The sequence below is a fragment of the Kogia breviceps genome, chromosome 6, assembly GCF_026419965.1.
Source record: "Kogia breviceps isolate mKogBre1 chromosome 6, mKogBre1 haplotype 1, whole genome shotgun sequence".
Taxonomy (NCBI): Eukaryota; Metazoa; Chordata; class Mammalia; order Artiodactyla; family Physeteridae; genus Kogia; species Kogia breviceps.
The window spans coordinates 83,311,406-83,337,897 of NC_081315.1; the positions used below are offsets into that span (position 1 = coordinate 83,311,406).

Below are 26,492 nucleotides of genomic sequence, written 5' to 3' on the forward strand. Positions count from 1 at the left end.
TACCAGATACATGAATAAATGAGTGAAAGAAAGCAAATGATAAGAACCAGGAAGGTTAGCGGCAGGCATGTAACAATGAAAAATAGCCCCTGATAACAGGGAAGGGGCAAAAATTACTGTCACCCAGTTTAGAAGCAATGGCCCCTGAAGTCATCATTTCCTCTCAGCTCAGCTCAACCATATAAGTTTCTAAGGATAGCCTTGGTTCACCAAGAAGAGGAATGTGCTCAGTAGCGTTTAAGATGGTAGTCAGGACTACAAATCATTTGATAAAGATTTTCATCCAAGAAAGTAATAGTTTTCTTGCTTAAATGGATACATTCAATTATTTGGAAAATTTAATATATGAGTAATATTTTATTCCTACAATTATGAGGTACCAGTGAATAAGTTTATCACTTATACAAAATACAAAAAGAGCCTAGAAGAATGCATGAGAGAAAAACTTCCATGTAATGAAATTAAGTGCTTTAGAAAATATTATTTCAAATATTATTTATTCAAGTATAACATAAAGGCAGTAAAATGAACAACTCTTAAGTGTACAGCTTGAGTTTTTACATGCACCTGTGTAACCACCAGTCTTAGTTCAAGGTACAGAACATTTTCACTGTCCCAGAAGGCTCCCTTGTGCCTCTCCTCCCTGTCACCCACCCTGCTCCAGGTAACTATTATTCTGACTTCTATCACCATACATTAGCTGTTCTTGAACTTCATAAAAGTGGAATCATATGTATGTGCTCTTTTGTATCCAGCTTCTTTCACTCAACATTACTTTATGTAGCTATAATATATTCCTTCATTGCTGCATAGTGTTTCTTTGTAAGAATACACCACAATTTAATAAACTTGGTGGTGGGCGGGGATTAAAAACATGACTCTATGAGCTGCAAATTATTCCCTGTGTGTGCCAGCCCTTTTAAATTAAATGATCTTATAAAATGTGGGTTGGAAATGTTATCACCTGAAAGGGCAGAAGGAGAGAAGTCTTTCTGGGAGTGAATTTGCAGAGTTCTCTGCACAGGCTGTTTGCTTAAGTGAAACCATCACCCCAGGAGGTGACTCCCACAGTTTGCAGATGAGGAAACTGAGCCTGAGAAAAGTTTCATGACTTCACAGTTGGTCTGAACTAACACGCAAGTGGTTAGTTACAGTAGAGAGCAATCCTGTTCTGGCAGAGACTATGCCACCTCGTTAACAAAGACTCAGCTTTTATACACTAGTGCAGACCTGTGTGCCTCCTGCTGGAAAGCTGGCCATTGACCTGACTTTTTCTTAGGTCATTTTCTCTGTCTTTCCCTTCAAAGTTTGTTTTGTTTTGAAAACAAGCAAACTTTTCTTTATGAATAAATTTTTGTGGCTTATGAATTTTTTTTGAGTTGCGCATGGTATAATCTAAAATCTATTTAGCAACTATTGAGGTGTTTTGTTTTGTTTTGTTTTAATTTTGGCTGTGCCACACCCTGGCCACGGCAGTGAAAGCACCAAATCCTAGCCAGTAGACCACCAGGGAACTCCTTAAGATCAGGTTTCAATATCAATGCATAAAGAAATGTGCAATCACCTAAGAAAGGAAGGTGAATTTCAAGTCAGAATTGCTGAGAAATTTCCTGGGAGGCAAAAGTCATAACTTTAAATGTGGGGTTTGAAGTGTTTTAAATCTGAACTCCCAGAAAAAGGGTCTATATGTTGAATTCTCTGATTCATCTGATCATCTTGGAAATGAACAAAATTTCTAAATTTCCTTTTCCTTACTACCTTTCTTGATTTTCCATCCTACAAGTATAGGCATTCTTGCTTCAAAATTTATCAGAAACTTGCTTAGAATGTCCTTCAGTTAGACTAACAAAAGGGAACCTACACCCTTTAGATTTTTTTTTTCTAGTTGGGAATAAAAGAGGTTATGTTTTTAATTTTGCATTAATATTGCAAGGCAGATCAGTGTGATCAGGTCATCATTTCAGTGAGGCCACAGATAAGCGGCCCCCTATGCCCAGTGGAAGACAAGAGAATACCCTGAGTGTCGCAATCAATTGTTTTTTAAGTCACTTTTAGAAAAAGCAAGAGATGCCCAGATTCTTTGCTTCAAAGGTATCATTATTTTCTTAGTTAGTAGAAATCCCCTTTCATATGGGATGCTTGAAAGCAGTCATTGAAGATTTAATTTGATTCTTTTTAACTTTATGAACAAGCACAGCAACAATATCTTGTATACTTTAAAAAATACTTCCCCAAATTTTTATAGTTATCTTTAAAAAAATAATTCTGAGATGTAACATATACCCATTTTGTGTATGAGAAAGCTGAAATAGAAGAACCTAAGGTCACACACCTTGTTAGGGAGAGAGGTGACATCCAGACTTTCGGCCTCCATGTTGCCAGCTCTGACCACCAATCACATTGCCACCCAACCAGTGTTTGCTGAACTGTATCAGCCATTAAAAATAGCTCTCCCTTGGGCTTCCCTGGTGGCGCAGTGGTTGGGAGTCCTCCTGCCAATGCAGGGGACGCGGGTTCGAGCCCTGGTCCGGGAAGATCCCACATGCTGCGGAGTGGCTGGGCCCGTGAGCCATGGCCGCTGAGCCTGCGCATCCGGAGCCTGCGCTCCGCAATGGGAGAGGCCACAGCAGTGAGAGCCCCGCCTACCGCAAAAAAAAAAAAAAAAAAAAAAAAAAAAAGCTGTCCGTCAAAACCGTCTTTGGTCTGTGATGGCTTCTCAAATCATACCACTTGACTGTGACACTTACTATGTGTCAAGCATTGCACTGGCTACTATATGTATATTATCTCCAATTCTTGAAACAAACCTGCAAGCTAGGAATCATTAACCCCCTTTACAATTGGGGGAACTGAGTCACTGAGAGCTCAAGAGCCTTGAATAAAGCCACATCATTTAGTAAATGCTGGAATCTGCCTTCACACTCAGATTAGTTTGACCCCGAAGTCCATTCAGTTTCCCCACGCCATCCTGCCTCTCATCAGTAAATAGTGTCTTTCCATTATCTTCTCAGTTACAATGGAGACAAGTGCAGGAGCCCTAAAACAAATTGTTGACAAGCCTTAACTCACCTCAACACATCTTCCTGACAAATGGGCATTTCCTTTAGAACTTAACAAAAACATGTACTGGGTTGTATTCAGTTAAAAAAAATTTTTTTTTAACTCTTGGAGCCATAGGAAAACTAGATTTGGTTGCCATGTGGTCAAGTGTTGAGTTCAGAGGGTCCTCTCTTCGTCAGTGAGACTGGGGGACCCCTGATGGGGATGCTGGAAGAAAGCGCAGCTCTTTGAAAAGGTGATTGGTCCAGGTGATTCTCAAGATCTCTCTAACTCTCAAGATTGTTGTGTTCTAAAAAACAGTTCCATGATGGAAAATTAGAGAGAAGTGTTCAAAGCCACTGCTTATTTCTCTCCATCAGAGTTATTGTTTTCCTTCACCAAACAGCCATGTCTTGAAGTGGAATCAAGTGGTTTCCAGCACCCAAGACAGCTATAGTGTGGCTGCAGATAGGATGGTCTCAAAGAAACTGAGTCAGCCAGAAAGGTACCTTGGATGCCAGTTGGGTACCAAAAAACACCGTCATGAGGTTGACTACATATTGGTCTTGGCCTGTGTGATAAAATCAGAGCCAGCCAGCAGCTGAGCGTTCTGCCCTTCCCAGCACAGTGGCTTTCTCTGTACGGCACTTGTACTTTTTCGGCAAATTTACCAACCTTCTGGCAGTTACTGTTAGGATTAATTGAGATAACATGCAGTATATGAAAGTATCTGGCACATCATAGGTGATCTTAGTTTGCCTTCCTCTCAAACAGGATTTCCTGGAAGGAAGTTGGCCCATGTGAATGGAACTGGACTCTTACTTAATAGTGAATTCAGTGGATTGAACATTGTCACATAGACTTTCTTCCCCCTTAAGGATTGTGAAACCTCACCATTTAAATTCCCCATTGTTGAAGTGAGCTGTCAATCGTCAATTGCAAATGCAAACTTTGACTAGAAACAAAACAAAGGCTTTTATTCTACTCCTCTAATTAAATGGCTTCTTATTGTAAAGCTGTAAGAAATGCCCACTCTTTCATTTTTTAATAACAAATAGTAGAGTGGTTCATAGGCACAGTGCCTGCTGTTGTTTGAATAGATATGTCAGAGAGAGTAAGATCATATAATGAGGGTGTTAAACAGGGCATCTGCACACATCACAAATGATTGAATATAATCCCATTCATAAAATGATAAGGGCTTTACTTGCTACATAATAGGATAGCTGTTTTCATTGGAATTTTTAATGAAACATTTTGTAGAAGATGTCAGGCTCTGAGAAATTGAGGGCTATAGAAAGAACACTGACCAGGAATCAAGGAATTGATTTATGCCTGGGCCTTCTTCCAGCTCATCTGTGACTTCCAGAAATTTCTCCATGCTTCTAGCTGCTATCTCATCTGTGTACTGTCACATTGTATGCCTCTCAGGAGCATGCTGCTGTTTGTGCAGTAAAAGTTTTGTTTTGCTTTTAATTCTAGGAAATGACACAGATTTGGATATTGTACTGTTATTCTATAGAAAAAAAATTAAATATCAGAAGATTCTGGCCTATGAAGTTTAGTCCAACGCTTCTTTGTCTTTGCCATAAGAAAAATTAAGGAATAAAGTAGAAACTAACACACCATTGTAAAGCAATTATACTCCAATAAAGATGTTTAAAAAAAAAAAAAAATTAAGTCATCTTCTTATTCTTAAAAGTAAAAAAAACAACAGACAACCTTTTTCATTTTTATAATTTGCCTTCAGAAGTTGACTGTCCTTTGCCCGCCCTAAGCACTTCTTTGGTAAAAAACCTGCCACATACAGATATTTCACAAATGGCCTATTTCTGGGCCACATAAAAGTGGTGACCAAAATAAGAAATTTCAGTGGAATGTGAACAAATTAAGTTAATAGTGATAATTTTTGATGGGGAAGGATTTTCAACACAAAGAAGTCATTCAGTATTTTTTTAATTCAGTATTCTATTCACAAGGTCTTATCATGGAATCTGAGAAGTAAAACAACAGAAAAAAGTAGAAAGCAATAGTCTAATTCACAAAAGAGAAATACTGGTGTATAACATAAGGAAGAAAGTCAGTTTTGCAAATAACCTGCAAATTAAAACAACAATGAGGTACCATTTTCCTGCCATGAAAGCCAACTTCCTTATATATGTCTGGTGGCCATGCATATTGGTATGACCTAGTAGGGAAAACAGTTAGGCAATATATATCAAGAACCTTAGAAATGCTCAATCCAGTAATCCCATGGATGGGATTCTGTTTGAAAGAAATAATGTAGAAGAATGTAGAGGAACACCACTGAAGAATCAAACACCCAAATTCCCACCCATGATGAGAGAGAGGGTTTACAGTTTTATATTTAATTATCCATATTTCCATATCCTATCCTTTTTCTTCCCTGTGGCCTTTAATAAGAAATCATCTATCCCAGCGTGTGTGTGTGTGTGTGTGTGTGTGCGCGCACGCGTGCGCATGTGTGATGTTTCTGTGTTTTCCATGGTGAACACTGATTTTTTTTGTATAATCAGAAAAAGCATATGAAAATGTTATTTCTAAAGATCACTGAAATTCAGAGTCTCCTGCTGCCTGAGCCACAAGATAAAGAGAGTAAACACTGTACAAGGTGACGGGAGCAGAAAGCAGTGACCATGGGAAGAAGCTTTTTGACCTTCCAACTGCATGCTGCTAGTAAGAACTCTTGCACCCTCTGAGTCTTTTCAGAATGCCCAGGACTGTTGTTACTTGTGCCCACAGCTCTCCTCCACTGCCTCCTCCCCAAAATGCGAGTATGCAGTTCACCTTTCATGAATAATCTTCTTCCGTGATCTGGAGGAAACCTTCTCCTTCCAATTCCTGTCACCCACTACTGGCCATCAGCAGCCACCAAAACCTCTGCAGACCTCACCTCTATGTAGCCTCCTTCTACCTTGAGACCACCTTGTAGGGAGGATTTCCCTGCCCAGTGCAGACTCATCATACTTCTATTGCATTTGTTCTTCTCTCTCAACTTTAGGTTCTGATTTCAAGTCTTTGTAGTTCTTGTCTCAAAGACAGGGAGTGAAAGAAGAGGGAAGATATAAAGGTCAGATTTTAGTCACCGGTTCTGAGCCTGTGATGCAACACTGCCCTACGTCTGTTCAGGCTTAACAAATTCAACTGTTTTCAAGTTCTATATCGTTGAACAGTGACTGGTTCACACAGTCATTAATCTCTCTCCCCGCCTCTCCTCCTCCGTCCCACCCCCCATCAGAGAGATGGGAAAAACATGCGCCAAGCCAGGGCATTTATTTCTCAACAACACTTGGAGATTCCTGTCCACTTCCTCATTCGTACTTGACTTCTCAATTCAGCCCAGGCTCATTCATTGAATGAAGTTCTGTACTCTTTTCTGAACAGAATAACAAGGACCAATCAAACAAATATCCTCTGGGAAATAACGTAGACATGATTACAATACAACAGGCGATTTGTCCAGTTCGGCAGACCCACCCTAGAAGGCAGGCAGGCAGACCTACTTCAGACATACCCAAAACAGCTAAAAATGCCCAAACTTGACCTTTGTGTGTATTCGTTCTGGTGAGCTGACAGGCCAGAATCAGGCGGTTTTGCTGCAGACTGTGTTAATGCTTAAGACTGCCTGGATGGGAAATTGAGCTGGAGGAAGCAGGAGATGGGGGAAAGAATATGTGTGTGTGCTGGGGCTTGTGGTGGAGGTGTGCGTGTAATTGGTGGAAGTGGTTTTGTGGTTAATTAATATTGGTGTCAGGAAGGGAATTCTGCCTCTGGTAACGAAGAACTAAAAGACTAAAGTAACATCACTTGAGCTACTGAGCTTCATTTGACTCTCATGTGAACCTTGATTGAATCTTGAAAAAGATGACTTCAAATATTCATAGGGCATTAAATGATATTGGTGCCTTCTCCTCACCACTTGAATGGAAAGGACGTTGATTAGCTCCTTGCCCTCTACCAGACTGGATACAACATTTCTAAGACTTACTAATCTGCCCCAAATCTCTTATTCTTCTGTCTGGGGGCTACCCTATGAATCTAGACCTGTGTGTCCAATACGGTAGCTAATAGCCACATGCAATGTAACTGTTTAAGTTTAATTAATTAAATATAAATAAATTAGGTCCTTGTTTGTACCAATACATTTCAAATGCTTAATAGCACTTGCTTGGTAGCCACTGTGTTAGACAGTGCAGATATAGAATGTTTCCCTCATCACAGAAAATTCTGTTGGACAGCACTGATCAAAATAACCTGTTCAGAGGCTTCCCTGGTGGCGCAGTGGTTGAGAGTCCGCCTGCTGATGCAGGGGACACGGGTTCATGCCCCGGTCTGGGAAGATCCCACATGCCGCGGAGCGGCTGGGCCCGTGAGCTGTGGCCGCTGATTCTGCGCGTCCGGAGCCTGTGCTCCGCAACGCGAGAGGCCGCAACAGTGAGAGGCCTGCGTGCTGCAAAAAAAAAATTTTTTTTTTAAATTAACCTGTTCAGGATCTGAGAGTATGAAGTAAAGGCCATGCATCCCTCTATCCTCTGAGATTAGAACCATAAGCAACAGAACTGCTGGATTTGTTTTATATGCCACCATTATTTCTGTTTTTCACATCTTCTTTGCCAAACAACCTTCACTATAACTTTCATCTTCATGTTATATGAGATGTGTATGGCCTTAGGTTGCAATGATCAAGTTCAAGTTTTGATTATGCTCAAATTAAGACCAGGAGTATTTCCCTGTTTTTATTTTACTCTTCATCATAAATGAAACCATCATCTGATCTCCTGTGCACATTTGGACTCCAAATTAAACCTTCAGTCACCTGGAGCTTTTGTTTTATATTACTACTATTTTTTTTTTGACATTGTGGAATTCCATAAAGAACATAATTGTTCCAGAGCCCAGTTTAAGTACATATTCCCTTTGCAGACATTTCTTCAAAAACTTAGAACTTGAAATTCATCAACAAGTGAAACCTGAATAAGAGACATGACATAGGCCAAAGAATAGACCACAGGCCCATAGTCTATGTTTTCTGTAATGGATTTATTACTAAAAAGTTGTGGTTAAAGGGAAATCTAGCAAACCAATCGAGTTTTCAATGTGTTGAGGAAGCAAAAGAGAGTACTGGGGTAGATCATTTTGTAAAGAAAAAATTATTTTGTTACATGACCTAAATCACCTTCTAATTTATCTGTTCGGTAAATTCAGATGCCCATGTGTTGTGTGGTTATTTCAGTAAGGCTTTTACCTACATAACCAGTCTGTTTGGACCTCAGATCAGTTCATTGAATACAATATTAAGTCGAGTTGTTTAGGATCAAGTAGATGAAAGTGTTATTGGTTTTATTTTTATTTATTTATTTATTTATTTTTGTTTGGCTGAGCCACGCATTATGCGGGATCTTAGTTCCCCAACCAGGGATTGAACTTGCACCCCCTACAGTGGAAGCGCAGAGTCTTACTGGTTGTATTTTTTAAATGCCACACCTTATGTGTTGGAATTGTTTGGGCCTGCCTGTGGGTTTTTCCTAAAGATGTTTTAGGAATTCTTTATATACAGAGTGTTTCTTCGTAGTTATAATTATATTACTATGGAGTTTGCAAAAGAGACATTCACTGAATGAATGAATGAATGACAATGCTATCTTTATTTAATATGACTAACCCAGTAATTCTAAGACCTGCAGTTATGACTTGGGTGTTTCTAATTCATTCAAAGGAGTCATAAGAATTTTAAAAATTCTAGTAACAAATCGAACTTAGATTCACTTTAATTTTATTTATTTTTTTAAAGTTTTTTAAAAAATTTATTCATTTTATTTGTTTATTTTGGGCCGCGTTGGGTGTTCATTGCTGTGCGCGGGCTTTCTCTAGTTGTGGTGAGCAGGGAATACTCTTCGTTGTGGTGCGTGGCTTCTCTTGCAGTGGCTTCCCTTGTTGCAGAGCACAGGCTCCAGGCACACAGGCTTCAGTAGTTGTGGCTCGTGGGTTCAGTAGTTGTGGTGCACGAGCTTACTTGCTCCATGGCACGTGGGATCTTCCGGGACCAGGGCTCGAACCTGTGTCCCCTGAATTGGCAAGCGGACTCCCAACCACTGCACCACCAGGGAAGCCCCACTTTAATTTTAAAAAGGAAATCTAGGAGAAATTCCCTGGGGTCCAGTGGTTAGGACTGTTTCACTGTGTGGCCTGGGTTCAATCCCTGGTCGGGAGAGTAAGATACTGCAAGCTGTGCAGCATGGCTAAATAAACAAACAAATCAATCTTTTAATGAAAGAAGTATGCTGTTACATCAATTACAGAATGTTATTATTTCAAACATTTGAAATTAGCCCTTTGATTTTTGTATTCTTAATATGTGTTTACTAATTGGTTTCAAAAAATTCAAAAATTTTCTAATATACATTGAAATTTAGAGGGAATAAATATAATAAATTCCAGTATGCATGTGTCTCAGATTTAATAGCTTTTAAGTTTTTGCTTCAGTGTCATCTATCCCTTCCTCCTTTGTTTAAGTCATTTAAAGCAAATAAAAATATCATATTATTTTCATTTCTAGTATTTTAACATGCATCTTTAAAAATATGGAGATATTTTTACTTAACCACAGTGTCATGATGATACCCAACAAAATTAACAGTAATGCCTTGTTATCATCTAATACCCAGTTCACATATACGTTTCCCAGTTGTCTTTTTTATGTTTTCTAATGCCCCCCTCCTTTTAAAATTTAACCTTTCTAAAATTGAGGTATAGTTAATATAAAATGTGTTAGTTTCAGGTGTACAGCAAAATGATTTAGTTATATATACATATATATGTATACATGTATACCTTTTCAGATATATATATGTATATATAAAGGTATATATAAAGGTGTATATATATAAAGAGGTGTGTGTGTGTGTGTGTGTGTGTGTGTGTGTGTGTGCACACACACACACACACACACACTTTTTCAGATTCTTCTCCATTAGAGTGTTACAAGATACTGAGTATGGTCCCCTGTGCTATACAGTAGGTCCTTGTTTATCTATTTGACGTAGAGTATATGTTATATGTGTATATGTTAATCCCAAACTCCTAATTTATCTCCCCCACTCCCTCATCCCCTTTGGTAACCATAAGTTTTGTTTTCTATGTCTGTGAGTCTATTTCTGTTTTGTAATAAGTTCATCTGCATCATTTTTATAGATTCCACACATAAGTGATATCACATCAGTAGAGCAGGTGGGACCCCATCATCAGCAGACTGTACCAGGGAGGGGGTGGCTCTGGGCCTGGCCCCGCCATGGAGGAGGTGGATTAGTAGTGCTCCCCCAGAGTGCTCATGTTTGTTATGGAGACGAATGGGATTCAGGACTTCGCATTGCCTTATATACCTGTCTTTCATCAGCTATCAGCTATGCAAGTTGTTTGCAAAGTTGAACTGTGTCTCTTGGTGATGTTAGGAACTTGCTTTTTTTTTTTTTTTGTCTAAAAATAGAGATGAATGTATACTGCCATCTTTTGTCAATTTCCCTTTTTGTTATACTCATTTAAACTCAGGCTTTTTCTTTTTAACTGTTTACTTCAAAGTAAATAAACTCAAATAATTTGAAAAATTATGTGCTCTAGTTGTCTTAATAATTTCTTTTTGCATTTGGTTTCTTCATTAAGGCTTTGAACAAGGCCCCCAGAGAATGCTTAAGTCTCTTTTTTTCACCAACATTTTATTATTTTATTATAATAATTTCAAACATACAGCAAATTTGGATCTTACAATGAACACCCACATATCCAAAACTTAAATTCTGCCATTAGCATTTGCTATACTTGCTTTATCATTATCTACCCCTTAATCCATTCCTCAATCCATATATTCATTATATTTTTTTGATGGCATTCAAAAACAAAGTGCTGAACTTTGGAATACTTACCCTGAAATACTTCATTGACTAAAGTTCAATATTTGTTTATAATTTTTTAAGATAAAATTTGCATAAAATGAAATGCACTCATCTTAGGTGTATATTTACTGAGCTTTAACAAAGGCATACCCCGGTGTAACTCAAACCTCAATCATGATAAAGACATTACCATCACTCCAGAAAGTTCTCTTCATGCCCCCTCCAAGTCAATCCCTGCCCCTACCTACCCCTATCTCCCAGAGTCAACCGCTGATGTTACTTTTCCTACCAGATATTAGTTTTGCCTGTTTTTGAATTTCATATAAATGGAGTTTACTCAGCATGTACTCTTCTGTGTAAGACTCCTTTTACTCAGCATGTTTTCTGCTAATGATCAATGCTAATAAGCTAGTGAGCCATGATATTGCATGTATCTGATTTTAATGATCAATATTCCATTGTATGACTATATCACAGTTTGTTTATCCATTCTCCTATTCTTAGCAGATTATTATTATTATTATTATTATTTGGCCACACAGCATGTGGGATCTTAGTACCCCGACAAGGAATTGAACCCGCGTCCCCTGCTTTGGAAGGCAGGTTCTTAACCACTGGCCGACCAGAGAAGTCCCACAATTTATTATTAGTCTTCATTAATTAAAAAAAAATATTTATTTTATTTATTTATTTATTTTCCTTTTTTCTTGGCTGCGTCGGGTCTTAGTTGTGGCACACGGGATCTTTGTTGAGGCATGAGGGATCTTTTTCCTTACGTTGTGCGATCTGCTTGGGTTTCTCTCTAGTTGCGACGTGAGGGTTTTCTCTCTCTCGTTGAGGCGTGAGCTCAGTAGTTGTGGCACATGGGCTTAGTTGCCCCGTGGCATATGGGATCTTAGCTCCCCGACCAGGGATCAAACCCACGTCCCCTGCATTGGAAGGTGGATTCTTAACCACTGGACCACCAGGGAAGTTCCAAAATTTATTATTTATCTTCATTATTATGATGTTAAGGACTTCACCTAAGTGGAAAAACTCACAGTGTTCAATTAAGAAGAGCATTCCCATGAAGATGCAGTGTTTTGCCAATAAATTGGAGCTTCGAAGGGATGTGGTTTTAAAGACACTAGTGGGCTTTTGAGCGACAGGAAAATAACTATCACAGTGCCACTTGAGCTGTGAATTGATCTGGAGTCAATCATAAAGTGAATTTTACATGAACTTTGGGTTGGGAGAAAAGAAATCTGACCTTTAGTGCTAGCCCTACCACCAATTAGTAACTTTGTCGCCTTGAGAAATAATCCAGTCACCAAAAGGAAATGAGGGGTTGAGCAAGATGATCTCTAAGGTGTGGTTCACGTCATTAACCATTTCTCAAATATGTGCTAAGCTTTGAGGGCACAGTTAGGAATAAGACATATCTTTTGGTCTTCACGCTGTTCACAATGTAGGAGTGCCAAATGGTGTTCTCCAGCTGTAAAGTGTCTGTGATATTGCTGATTCATTGTGTACCTCCTCTTGGGCAAAGCACAATACAGTCAATGGATGAATGAGTGAATTGAATGAATTAATGAATAGAAGCAAAACCCCCAACGTCAAGAACACTGTAATGGGGCTTCCCTGGTGGCACAGTGGTTGAGAGTCCGCCTGCCGATGCAGGGGACACGGGTTCGTGCCCCGGTCCGGGAAGATCCCACGTGCCGCGGAGCGGCTGGGCCCGTGAGCCATGGCCGCTGAGCCTGCGCATCCGGAGCCTGTGCTCCGCAACAAGAGAGGCCACAGCAGTGAGAGGCCCGCGTACCGAAAAAAAACCAAAAAACAAAAACCCATTGTAATGTAACTAAGGTTACTGACTGGTCTACAACCAGTTGTAGTATAAGCAGAATATGCTGTCTGCTGTGATAAAGACTCTGTGCTTGGGGAACAGTGGAGGAATAACTAAATAAGATGTGATTCTGAAGTAGTAACAGGTTCCTCATAGAGTCTTTAGGAAAAGAAAGTCTAAAACAGTAAGTCACATTTCTGATGTAGGAAAACTTCTCCATGTATGTATTTCCATGTACCTGAAAATGTAAATAAATGATACATTTTGGAATCTAAAAGCCCTGTTGGTAGAGTATAAGATCCATATGCTGTAGATCTTAAATTTCACCCTTTTTGATTTATTTTTGAATGAATGTGTGGAGTTTTGTTTTTCTGCTGAGGTAGCCTTTCTCCCTAATTTTTGCATTTCAGTCCCCTCCTGCATTTATGTGTTCATTCAACAGGTATTTATTAAGTACCTATTATTAACATGAGGCATGAGGTGGTAATACCACAGGGAGGTGTAAACTAACTGAATAAGACTTATCTGAAGCTAACTGTAAGATCTGCTCCAGTTTGTAAAGGTACCAAATCACAGTCACACAGTGACACACACAGTGTCACACACAGTCACACAGTGCGTGTGTATGTGTGTGTGCGCGCGTGCACACGCCTTATGTTTCCTAGTGAGTAGAAGCTATTATTATATCAACTGTCATACTTAACAGTGTTTAATAGAATGCTGTACTATAGTTTGCTTTCCAAGGATCCCTAAGGGGAATTTCTAGATTTACCAGTAATTTAAGCATTTTTCATGAAAAGGAATTTAAAGAAGCATCAAGTTTAGGTAACTGGTATCCTGGGATATGTATTACTAGAAAGTTCACTGATGATATGTGGCCCAAATCAATTGTGTATTCACCAGACTAAGTAAAACCAGCTTGCTCAATAAAGTAAGTTCAAATTGTAAATGGACAATAGAGTTTTGAAGGTAGGCTGGTAACAGCTCGACATTTGTCTCTTTCTAGAATTAGAGAAATTTTTTAAAACAATAAGCATTTACAGTTTATCATATAAAATGAAGGAAACTTTCTTTGAATTTATATATATTTCTCTGAGTTTTCACCAGTGTTTAAATAGTCATGTATTTGCACACGTGGTGGGATATTAGAAGGATACCAATTTTGGATTAAAGACACAGAGATGAGGGGCTATCTTTATAGTGGAGACAGAGCAAGCTTAGATTGGGGTTTGCTGTGCCACTTATTTGCTGTGTAGTGAATTCCTTTACCTCTACATTTCTCCATTTCTGGTGCTAAAATTGGAAATGGTACTACTGTCTAGGGTGGTTGCAAATGTTAGAGATGATGTATGTAAAGTGCTTAGTACAAACTGATATGCAGTAAAGACTTCAGAACTGATGGCTTTAATTATCTGCTTGTGGAGAAGAAAGAATGGAAGTACCCAGGGCATTATTAGTGGCCATTTTGGTTATAGCCCAAGCTGCCCCGGACAATTGTGATGGTTGGATAAAGAGTTTGTTTGGATGTCTTTATGGATGAGTGGTTTTTACCTTGGCTACAGATTAGAATCACCAGAAGGAGCTTTTAAAAACTACCAAGGCCCAGGACCCTCCACAAATTCTAGGTTTTTTTTTTTGTTTTTTTTTTTTTAAAGATCTCTAGCCAAGGTTGTTCAGCCAAGGCTGATGTATAATAGTTCAGACCAAATGACAGTTTAGAAGCCGTCGTTTCTGCTGATAGCCTTGCTTTGCTCTATAGATAAACAGGTTTATGAGCGAACCACTGCTTAGCCCACACAGGTGCTGATCTGGTTCAACACTGGTCAAAACTTCTCTTACAGATTTTCCATAGTTTGCTGTAAAAGTTACCTCCCAACAGGTTTTGTTCTTTATTCTTATCTGCCCTCTCTTTTTATTTCCTAAGAGGGAAGCAGGAGAAGGCAGATAAAATAAAAGGAAATAGAAAAATGAAGATGATCAATTGTTTCTGTTCTTTTTTTTTTTTTTTTTTTTTTGGGAAATAGGTAAGGGGTAGATTTATTTATTGAGAGAGATACACACTACACAGAGTGTGGTCCGTCTCAAAAGGTGAGAGCAGCCATGGAAGAAGCACACTCCGAAGACAGAGTGTGGGCCATCTCGGAAGGTGAGAGGCCTGTTTCTGTTCCTTTGAGCGATCCCATTTAACACTGCTCAGGACGGCAGGCGCAGACATGGGATCAACAGGCAACAGGGCCTTTAAGGGGTTGCACTTTAGTGACATTTGGCTGTAATAATTGCAAAAAAAAACTGTCTCCAGGAATATGAGAATTTTCTATAAATTTTTTCTACAGAGAGAGAGACCTGACCACTTTTCACAACAGAATTTCTAGGAGGAGACTTCTTTATTGGAATGTCCTTTGTTAATTTTCTGTTTGAGTGTCAGCACTTCTCTTCAAAGATAAGTCATATTAGCACCACTCTTCTGTTACACCAAAAAGGATGAAATGCCCTTTTCAGTAAGGGCAAAGAGGCATAGAGTAAAATTTTACTAAAGGAATTAAGGAGGGAAAATGACAGCTTTTTATAAGACCTGGAGAGTACATTTGTTCAACTGGAAAAATGAGTGAGAAGAGTGAATTGGGTTGGGTGAGATTACTATGTGACCTGGGTTACCCCATCCCATGATAATACATACCAGGGAAGAGAGGTGTAGTGAGACCCTTTGCTACTTAGGATTCATTTGGTTGCAAGTGACAGAAATCCAATCCCAAATAGCTTAAGCAATCGATCAACAAACAAATATATCAAATTAAATTCTATACATAAAATTATGTATATACATATATATTTACTTAGCTGGAAATTCCAAGGGGTGGAATATGACTAAATCAAAGGAGTCAAAAGAGGTCATCAGGATTGTTTTTCTCTACTCTCTGTTGTCCTCTGTGTTGGTTTTTTGTTTTAACAATTCTCATTCCTATGGAAAACCCCACAGCTTTCTCATCCCCAGAAGGACTCTGATTCACCAGCATGGTACCACACCTGGACGTGTCCCTGAGTCCTGGGACATGGAGGGGTCTGTTGATAGGAGACATGAGAGGGTGGATCGCAGGAGAAAGTAGGTGTCTGCTGTACTCCTGAGCTCCCTTTCCTCAGTGCAGGTGCCTAGTTGATTCCCACATCTTATGCCTCAGACTCCAAAGTTGAATTACACCACCTTCCTTGCACTTCCATTTACTAGCATGGATTTACAACTCTCAGGGTTGTTTATCTGTGTAGCTAAGCCTATTGATAACTGCTGGAGGTTTTATCATTTCCCCAAGATTTTACTCTGAGAACACTGAGTACTTGACTTGTCTCTATTGAGAAACTTTATCATTTCCTTTTTTTCCACCAAGGGGACGTCCATTTGCAAATATCTAGTTCTAGAATTGGCATAAGAGTACAGATCTGATTGGGAAGGAACCAGTATTATGAACATTATTATCTTGCTGCTTTGTTTCAAGAGCAAGAAAACCTCCTGAATAATCCTTGGGGGGGAATAAATATAACATGCTATTCTGTCAGCATTACATTTATTAAGGATTTGTATTCTCTTTCCTAGTCATTTGAAGTTTGTGGTAAATTCAATTTTATATCTCCTTTGTGTGGTACCACATAATAGGGAGTGAAAAACTATCTATTGAATGACTGAATGAAGAGTCAAGAATTTTTGGATCATTTTACTGGTTCTAATTTTACTGTTCTAATTTGGTAAAGTTAGAAGTATATGTTAAAATTCATAATATTACCCCAGAACATCCACATTTATTTGTTATAATTTAGATTTATTATAATTAATATGTTTTTAGTTATCATATTTATGAGCAGGAAGAAATAAAACACTGATGCCCACCTTTCTTTAGTTGAATTAACCATTGGTAATAACTGGCCAGAGCAGTGAGCAGCCCTTTCCAGTTTCTTATCTCTCTCGACAAAACTTAAAATTTTTTTCGTGTACATTCCTAGGGCACTTTGTGGAAGAACTTCACACTCTTTGAGCACTTGCTGTGTGCCAAGTGTTCTGTGGACCCACTGTCTTAGTGAAATCCCACAGCCATACCATATCCTTCTTCTTTCTCAACTGTTAAGAGAATCAGTCATTCCCTCCTTCATGATACCATCTATTATCACATTTATCACACTGTACTGTAATATTATTTGTTTGTATTTCTGTGCCTCCTACTAGACTATGAGTTTTTCAGCTACAGAGTCTGTCTTATTCAGGTGTGTGTTCTCAGTACCCAGCTCACAGTGGGAACTCTAGAAATATTTTTTAACAATTTGGGTATTGTGTGATCTTTATTTTACAAGTTAACATCTGAGGCTTGCCCAAGGTTACTAAGTGGAAAGTGATAAGGTGTTTTTTTTTAAAAAAATTATTTATTTATTTATTTATTCTTGGCTGTGTTGGATCTTCGTTTCTGTGTGAGGGCTTTCTCTAGTTGCGGAGAGCGGGGGCCACTCTTCATGGCGGTGCGCGGGCCTTACTGTCGCAGCCTCTCTTGTTGCGGAGCACAGGCTCCAGATGCGCAGGCTCAGTGGCCATGGCTCACGGGCCCAGTTGCTCTGTGGCATGTGGGATCTTCCCAGACCAGGGCTCGAACCCGTGTTCCTTGCATTGGCAGGCAGATGCTCAACCACTGCGCCAGCAGGGAGGCCCCTAAGGTTAGTTTTTGAGCTCATGTATACCGGACTCTGTCTTGTTTTCTTTCTGCTAAACCACTCTGGATTATTAGAAAGGAAGGTTGGCTGGAGTGATGATGGTGACTTAGGAGGGGAAATATAAGGGAACAATGAAGAGAGTCGTTGCTTGCTGGGGCTGGGAAGGGAGGTTAATTATACATTGCTCAGTTTAGCAGTGCTCTGGCCCCGGCACTCCCGTCCCCAGTGCACGTGCGCCCATACACACACACACACACGCACTTCCCGTCCTCAGTGCACATGCGCCCATACACACACACACATACACACACACACACACACACGCATATGCAGACACCATCAGGGACTGTGTCACAAAGTCTGAGTGAGCAGGGACCAGAGAAAGCATTTTCTTGGAAAGCTATTCACAGTGAGATTAACAAAGAGCTGGAGCACTAAGCCATCCAACAGGACATAAAAAAATCATTGTCATAATGGAACCTTCTCTGTAGGGTTATTCTGTGTGGTGAGATTTTACCTATATATGGTTCTAGTTTGAGATGAAAGCAAGGGAGAATATGTAACATTAAAATCACAGTTTCCACAGTTGCATGTCTGCATGCTATTTCTTGGACATGAGGGTTGGAATGGAAGAGATTTAGGGGAAGCCTTTGAAATAGATCCTCCTGAAGCAGGGGTGGTGAGTGTAGCATCTGCCATCCTTCCACTCTCACATGCTTGGCTTTTTTTTTTTAAGTAACATCTTTATTTGGGATATAGTTCACCTATTTAAAGTGTACAATTAGGGGCTTCTCTGGTGGCACAGTGGTTAAGAATCCACCTGCCAATGCAGAGGACACGGGTTCGAGCCCTGGTCCGGGAAGATCCCACATGCCATGGAGCAACTAAGCCTGTGTGCCTCAACTACTGAGCCTGCGCTCTAGAGCCTGCGAGCCACAACCACTGAGCCTGCGAGCCACAACTACTGAGGCCCACACGCCAAGAGCCTGAGCTCCGCAACAAGAGAAGCCACCTCAGTGAGAAGCCTGCACACCACAACAAAGAGTAGCCCCCACTCACCGCAACTAGAGAAAGCTGCGCGCAACAACAAAGACCTAATGTGGCCAAAAATAAATAATAAATAAAAATTTTTTAAAAACTGTACAATTCAATGGGTTTAGTATATTTATAGAGTAGTTCAACCATCATTACAACAGATTTTACAACATTTTCATCAACTCTCTAAAAAAATCCCCTGTACCCATTACCAATCACTTTCCTTTTCTTCCCACCCCCTAGTCCAGCCATATACAAAACTAATCTACTTTCTGACTATAGATTTGCCTATTCTGAACATTTCATATAAATGGAATTGATACAATATGTGGTCTTTTATGACCGGCTTCTTTCACTTAGCTTAATGTTTTCAGGGTTCACCCATGTCTCAATACTTCATTCTTTTTTATTGCTGAGTAGTTTGTTTTCCATTGTATGAATAGATGTAGTTTATTTATCTTTATTCATCAGTTGATAGACATTTGAGTTGACTCTACTTTTGGGCTATTATAATGCTGCTGTGATCATTCTTGTACTAATTTTTGTGTGGTCATAAGTATTCATTTTTCTTGGGTATATACTTAGAAGTGGAATTGCTAGGTTATGGTAATTCTGTGTTGCACCTTTTGATGAACTGCCAGACAGTTTTCCAAAGTGACTGTACCATTTTACATTCCCATCAGCAGTGTATGAGGGTTCCAATGTCTGCACATCCTTCCAACACTTGTTATGATCAGCCCTTTTGGTTATAGTCTTTCTGGGGGGTGTGTAGTGGTATCTCATTACAATTTAAATTTGTATTTCCGTGGTGGCTAATTATGTTGAGCATTTTCCATGTGCTTTTTGGCCATTTGCCTATCTTCTTTGAAGAAAGTCCATTCAGATCTTTTGCCTGCTTTTCAATTGGGTTATTTGTCTTTTTACTATTGAGTTGTAGGAGTTCTTTATATACTTTAGATACAGGTCCCTTATTAGACATCTAATTTGTGAATATTTTCTCCCATTTTGTGTGTTATCCTTTTACCTTTTTTTTTTTTTAAGCTGTGTTCGGTCTTTGTTGCTACGCACGGGCTACTCTTCGTTGTGGTGCGCAGGCTTCTTATTGCGGTGGCTTCTCTTTTGCGGAGCACGGGCTCTAGGGCACGCAGGCTCAGTAGTTGTGGCACACGGGCTTAGTTGCTCTGTGGCACTTGGGATCTTCCTGGACCAGGGCTCAAACCCATGTCCCCTTCATTGCCAGGCAGATTCTTAACCACTGTACCACCAGGGAAGTCCACCTTTCACTTTGTTAATGATGTCCTTTGAGGCACAAAAACACTTCAGTTGGCTAAGTCTAATTTAATGATTTTTTTCTTTTGTTGCTTGTGCTTTTGGCGTCATATCTAAAATGCCATTGCCTGACCTAAGGTCATGAAGATTTACACCTATTTTTTCTTCTAAAAGTTTTACAGTTTTAGCTCTTAGATTTGGGTGATTGACCCATTACTACTATTATTATTATTAGCCATGCCACACAGCATGTAGGATCTTAGTTCCCCAATCAGGGATCGAACCTGTGCCCCCTGCCTTGGAAGCACGGAGGCTTAATCACTGGACCGCCAGGGAAGTCCCTTAATTTTTGTATATGGTATGAGTTACGGGTCCAACTTCGTTCTCTTGCATTTGGATAGTTGTTCTAGCATCATTTCTTTAAAATATATAAATATTTATTTATTTATTTTATTTTTGGTTGTGTTGGGTCTTTGTTGCTGTGTGCGGGCTTTCTCTAGTTGTGGCGAGCAGGGGCTACTCTTCGTTGCAGTGCACAGGCTCTAGAGCGCAGGCTCAGTAGTTGTGGTGCATGGGCTTAGTTGCTCCATGGCATGTGGGATATTCCCAGACCAGGGATCGAATCCATGTCCCCTGCATTGGCAGGCAGATTCCTAACCACTGCCCCACCAGGGAAGTCCCTAGCATCATTTCTTAAAAAGACTATTCTTTTCCCATTGAGTGGACTTAACACCCTTGTCAAAAATCAATTGACTGTAGACATATGGTTTGAGGTTTTTTGCCTGTTTTCTGGATGGTCAGTTCTATTCCATTGATCAATATGTCTGTCCTTATGCTAGTACTATTCTGTCTTAATCACCATAGCTTTATAGTAAGTTTTGAAATTGGGAAATGTGAGTCCTCCAACTTTGGTCTTCTTTTTCAAGACTGTTTTGGCTTCTGGGCCCCTTTAATTTTTGTATGAATTTTAGGATCAGCTTATTAATTTCTTCAAAGAAGCTAGCTGGGATATTGATAAGGATTGTGTTGAATATATAGATCAGTTTGAGGAGTACTACTATTTTAACAATATTATATCTTTGATCCATGAACATGAGATGTTTTTCTATTTGTTTAGATCCTCTTTTCATTTATTTCAACAATGTTTTGATGTTTTCATATTGTCATTTTTAATGCTATTTTAAATGAAACTATTTTGTTAATTTCATTTTGGGGATTGTTCATTGATACTGTGTAGAAATACAATTGATTTTTGTATATTGGTCTTATATCCTGCAACCTTGTTAGACTTGTTTAGTAGTTCTAATAGTGTTTTAGTGGATTCTTTAGGATTTTATGAATATCAGATCATGTGAGCTGCGAATATATGTAGTTTTACATCTTCCTTTACAATAGGATTTCCCTTTATTTCTTTTTCTTGCCTAATTGCCCTGGCTAAAATCTCCAGTACAGTGTTGAGTAGATGTGGCAAAGAGTGGGCATCCTTGTCTTGTTACAGATCTTAGGGGGAAAGCATTCAGTCTTTTACCATGAAGTATCATGTTAGCTGTGGGCTTTGTAGATGCTTTTTTATAAGATTGAAGAAGTTCCCTTGGTTCCTAGTACGTTGAGTGTTTTAATCATTTAAAGGTTGTTGCATTTTGTCAAAATTTTTTTGGTGTCTATTAAAATGATTGTATGTTTTTTGTCCTTCATTAATAAGGTGTAGTGTATAATCATTGATTGATTTTCTTATGTTAAAACCTTGCATTTCTGGGATAAATCACACTTGGTCATGGTGTATAATCCTTTTTACATCGTGTTCAATTCGCTAGTGTTTTGTTGAGGATTTTTGCATGTATTCATAAGAGATATTGATTTGTAGTTTTCTTGTGATGTCTTTGTCAGGATTTTGTAGCAGGGTGACACTGGCCTCACTGAATTGAGAAGTGTTCCGTCCGTCCTCTTCTATTTTTTGGAAGAGCTTGTGAAGGATTGGTGATAATCATACTTTAAACATTTGGTGTTAGAATTCACTAGCAAAGCCATCTGTTCCTGGGCTTTTCTTCATGGAAAAAAAAATTTTATTACTAATTCAAACTCTACTTATTATAAGTCTATTCAGATTTTCTATTTCTTCTTGAGTCTGTTTTGGCAGAAGTGTCTTTCTAGGAATTTGTCCGTTGATAAATCTAGGTCATAGATATATCTTTTTTATTTCTGTGAGATCAGTAGTGATGTCCCTCTTTTATTCCTGAGTTTAATAAGTGGAGTTTTCTCTTATTTTCTTGGTCATTCTAGCTAAAGGTTTGTCAATATTGATCTTTTCAAAGAACAAACTTTCAGTTTCATTGATTTTCTTTATTTTTCTATTCTCCATTTCCTTTATTTCCATTCAGATCCTTATTTATTCCTTCCTTATGTTGTTTCAGATTTAGTTTGCTCTTTTTCTGGTTTCTTAAAGTGGAAGGTTAGGTTATTTATTGCATTTTCATTGTTGTCTTTATTATCTGTCTCACAAGACAGTTTGTGAGTGACCAATGCTGAATCTGAGCCAGTGCATTCAGACCTTCTCCTTTGTGGGCAGAATAACAAGGCAGCTGGATCCATGAGATGGGTATAGAGAGAATAGTTGATGAAATACTGGCTTCTCACTGTGATGGAGTCCATGTGGCATTGTAGTTCTGGGGTCGAAACATGGGCTCTGGAGTCTGGCTGCCTGGGTGTGAGTTCTGTCTCTGTCATTTAGTAGCTGTGAGACTTTGGGCAACTTATGTAAGTTCTCTAAGCCTCAGTTCCCACATTTGTAAAATCAGCATAAAGCTAGTTACTACCTCATAGTGTTGTTGTGAGGATTAAATGAGCTAACATGTGAAGTCTCAGCCCAGAGTTGGTATATGGTGAATGCTCAGTCAGGGTTAGCTATCCTGTTGTTGTTAGGTCAGATGAGCCTTTGCTGTGCTAACTCCATGTAAAGTAGCTTCAGAGCCTGGAGTTGTGATTCCATTAGTTTGTACTTCTTTGCCACCCATCCATGACCTCACCCGCACATGCTACCAGGATGAGCCTCACCTGTGTTTGCTACCAGGTGCTGAGACACATTTCCAACTGAGGTGTGGCAGCCTACGCTGTTACTTCCAAATAAGAAATCTTCTTTTCTCCAAAAGATCGCCGTCCTAACTTATTTGATCATCCATCCATCCATATGGTAATTATACTATGAGAACAAAGGCAGGAAATGTATTTTCCTAAGCAAATTTGAAACAAGGTCAGGATGGGAGTACCATAAATTATGAAAACAATGTCACTAAAAAATTCTCATTTAAGTTTTATAGTACTTAAAGTTCTCCTCTTGAAGTGGGGATAGAAATGCTCTCTGTGAACACACCAGAGGAGCTAACATTAAGATTCTGGTACCTGAGGCTCCATGCAGGTAGCATGTTCTCCTATTGCAGCTTCAAGGCACTGACTGCTGTTTATGTGCCCAATGGAATAGAAACAGTATATACATATTATTCTTATCCTTTAGCCAAAGGATGCCCGTTACTTTTAGAAGAAGAAAAAAGGTATAGATCAATCCTCATCAGGATTAAAGTTAGCTTCCTTTAAAATGAAAATATAGCCAATCTCTAGTTATTTATGAATGGTATTAGTTAAGTTAATCCTAAAACCTTCAAGCAAAGTAATATTTTCATAAAAATATTTTATTAACTATAGCTAGATACTAGTTTGTTTTTTGTTTGTTTTTTTTTTTAATTCGGGCCTCTTACTGCTGTGGCCTCTCCCGTTGCGGAGCACAGGCTCCGGACGTGCAGGCTCAGCGGCCATGGCTCACGGGCCCAGCCGCTCCACGGCATGTGGTATCCTCCCAGACCGGGGCACGAACCCGCATCCACTGCATCAGCAGGCGGACTCTCAACCACTGCGCCACCAGGGAAGCCCTAGATACTAGTTTTATGTCTTTACTATTTGAATATAAATATTAGTATTTAATATTAAAACAATAGGTGAGCATTATTTTAATAATATATTGCTTCTCTTCCTGAAAACTCAGAACATTTTCATGCATAATATATATTTTTCTCCCTCATAGCATCTCTGAGGTTGTTATAGGGAAATAATTATTCCCATTTTACCTGTGGGAAGAAGAAATAAAATACTTCAAAGACATTTTCCCCAAGATCTTCTAGTTAGTAGAATAAGTACAGCCAGTACTCAGTTACTCAATTATTCATCCTCCCTCCACTTTCTCTCTCTCTCTTTTTTTCTCCATTAAACTTTTCTTATTAGAAGCATCACTAAGTATTAGAAAGGTTGTGGCTATCCCCCTTCTTTCCTCTGGCCGTGTAGGTGCAGAGAAATTCGAGAATACTAGGTTATACATAGGGAAAAAGTGAAGAAAAGAACTCATTAGTCTGTAAATTGATAATCAGCTTTCTTTGTGAGATATATGTATCATTAGATGAATTTTATCCAAGGATGGGTTGAAAGTAGATTTATTTTTTGGAAGACTGAATTTAGTATGAATTAGTCAAAGATATAGTTATATTAATAATTGTTTTGTTTACCTCTTCATACATGGAGACGAGCCACTCTTGTTCTTTGTGTAGCCATGATTACAAATAATTATACGAGGAGGTGAAAGATGGGGCATAAGGGGTGCTGAGAAAACTGATGGGTCATGAGTTCTAAATTAGGCAATTAGAGTGACCTAGGATCAGCAGCACAGATGTCTCTCCAGGCTTGGGCTCCTTAAACACTTAAATGTCCAATAGAAGTTTCTATGATACACTGAGAATCTATAATTGAAAGTTGTTAAGTTAAATACATTTTGTAGCTCTGTGTTATCAATCTGTAAATGTTATTGGCTGTCTACTCTTTTCCAAAATTTTTAGGCCAGCCAGAATAAGAGACCACTAGCACTTTAGAAGATCATTTCAAAGAGTGCCAAGACATCAAGTTAAGCTGTGCACACTGAAGCAACTGTAAGGTGTGTGTGTGTGTGTGTGTGTGTGTGTGTGTGTGTGTATTTATTACACATTATATCTAGATACTGATTTTTCACAGGAAAGAAATGGATGATGTAGAGGTGAAATCACTAACATCATCAGATAGTGGAGACCACAAGGAACCTCTCAGTTCTTGAGACTGACTCATTCTGGTTTCTTTTTTGTCACATTCAATTCTACCTGCCAATCTTCAATACAGGTTCTAAAAGAAACTTCTGGTGTAAAAGAGCTAATAGATAAACTTTGACCATCCTATGTTGCTCCCTCCTGGGGGAGCACTGGGAATAATTTTTGGTGGCTACTGAAATCTTAAGACACTTCCACTCCAGTGAATGATCAAAATAAATTGGAATCCCTATGAGTGGACCAGGGGTGACTTATAGAAAACAGTAACAATCAGGGATCACCTGACAGATAAGGATTGATTAAACATGTATGTGGGGCTTCCCTGGTGGTGCAGTGGTTGAGAATCTGCCTGCCAATGCAGCAGACATGGGTTCGAACCCTGGTCTGGGAAGATCTGACATGCCACGGAGCAACTGGGCCCGTGAGCCACAATTACTGAGCCTGCGCGTCTGGAGCCTGTGCTCTGCAACAAGAGAGGCCGCGATAGTGAGAGGCCCGCACACCGCGATGAAGAGTGGCCCCCGCTTGCCAGAACTAGAGAAAGCCCTCGCACAGAAACGAAGACCCAACACAGTCATTTTATTTTATTTCTTTTTTTAAAAAAAATTTTTTTTAAACATCTTTATTTGAGTATAACTGTTTTACAATAGTGTGTTAGTTTCTCCTTTACAACAAAGTGAATCAGTTATACATATACATATGTTCCCATAACTCTTCCCTCTTGTGTCACCCTCCCTCCCACCCTCCCTATCCCACCCCTCTAGGTGGTCACACAGCACAGAGGTGATCTCCCTGTGCTATGCTGCAGCTTCCCACTAGCTATCTAATTTACATTTGGTAGTGTGTATATGTCCCTGCCACTCTCTCACATCGTCACAGCTTACCCTTCCCCCTCCCCATATCCTCAAGTCCATGCTCTAGTAGGTCTGAAACAACACAGTCATTTAAAAAAAAAAAAAAAGTGTAATAACTTTAAAAGAAAAGTGTATGCGGATTATCAAGATCATAGCATATAAATTACCCAGAGACCAGCCATGAATGCTGTGTAAGTGCCTTTACAGTTAAAAAGGGCACATGTGTGCTCTGTTGAATCATAGTCACATGGGAATTGGTTCTACCAGAACTTCTAAATTCACAAACCAATGTTTCTCAACCCATTTCCCTTCTACCCAGCACTCACCACCCCCCCCGCCCCCATTTCCTCTGAGGATTTTACAACTCCCATTCAAATCTGTAGCCCATCCCAGGGTATAACATTGTCAAAAGTATTCCTTACATGTAGTCCTTTTCTAAAAGTTGATGAAAAATTTCATTACTCCACAATCTGAGATAAAGTATGGACAAGAATGAATTTTATAAATTATACAGTTCTATACAAATTAGTAATTATCCTTACTACTGAAAATATAAACATTTCTTCTTCATTTTGATAGAACAGAAGCTAGATTGTTCTCTTATGCAAATGAGAAAATTATTATATTTTTGTCATTTAACAGATTTTGAATTGAGGATCTACCGTGTAGGAATAAGCAAGTAGGTTAGGCAGCACAAAGAATATGGACATGAAAGAATTTGCTCTGTGTCCTCAGGCATCTTACAACTCTTTATCATGTCCTT

The 26,492-nt window shown here is 39.1% G+C and overlaps 1 protein-coding gene across 11 annotated transcripts in view; it reads left to right on the forward strand.

The window, feature by feature from the left end:
* RBM47 (RNA binding motif protein 47) overlaps positions 1 to 26,492 on the forward strand; it is a 170,253-nt gene that overhangs the window by 87,632 nt on the left and 56,129 nt on the right. Inside the window, exon 1 of one of the 11 annotated variants that reach the window (XM_067036226.1) lies at positions 24,636 to 24,730. The exons of the other annotated variants lie outside the window; for them this stretch is intronic. The gene's annotated coding sequence lies outside the window, so the exon portion shown is untranslated. Of the gene's footprint in view, positions 1 to 24,635; positions 24,731 to 26,492 lie in introns of those variants that run through there. 11 annotated transcript variants of the gene reach the window in all.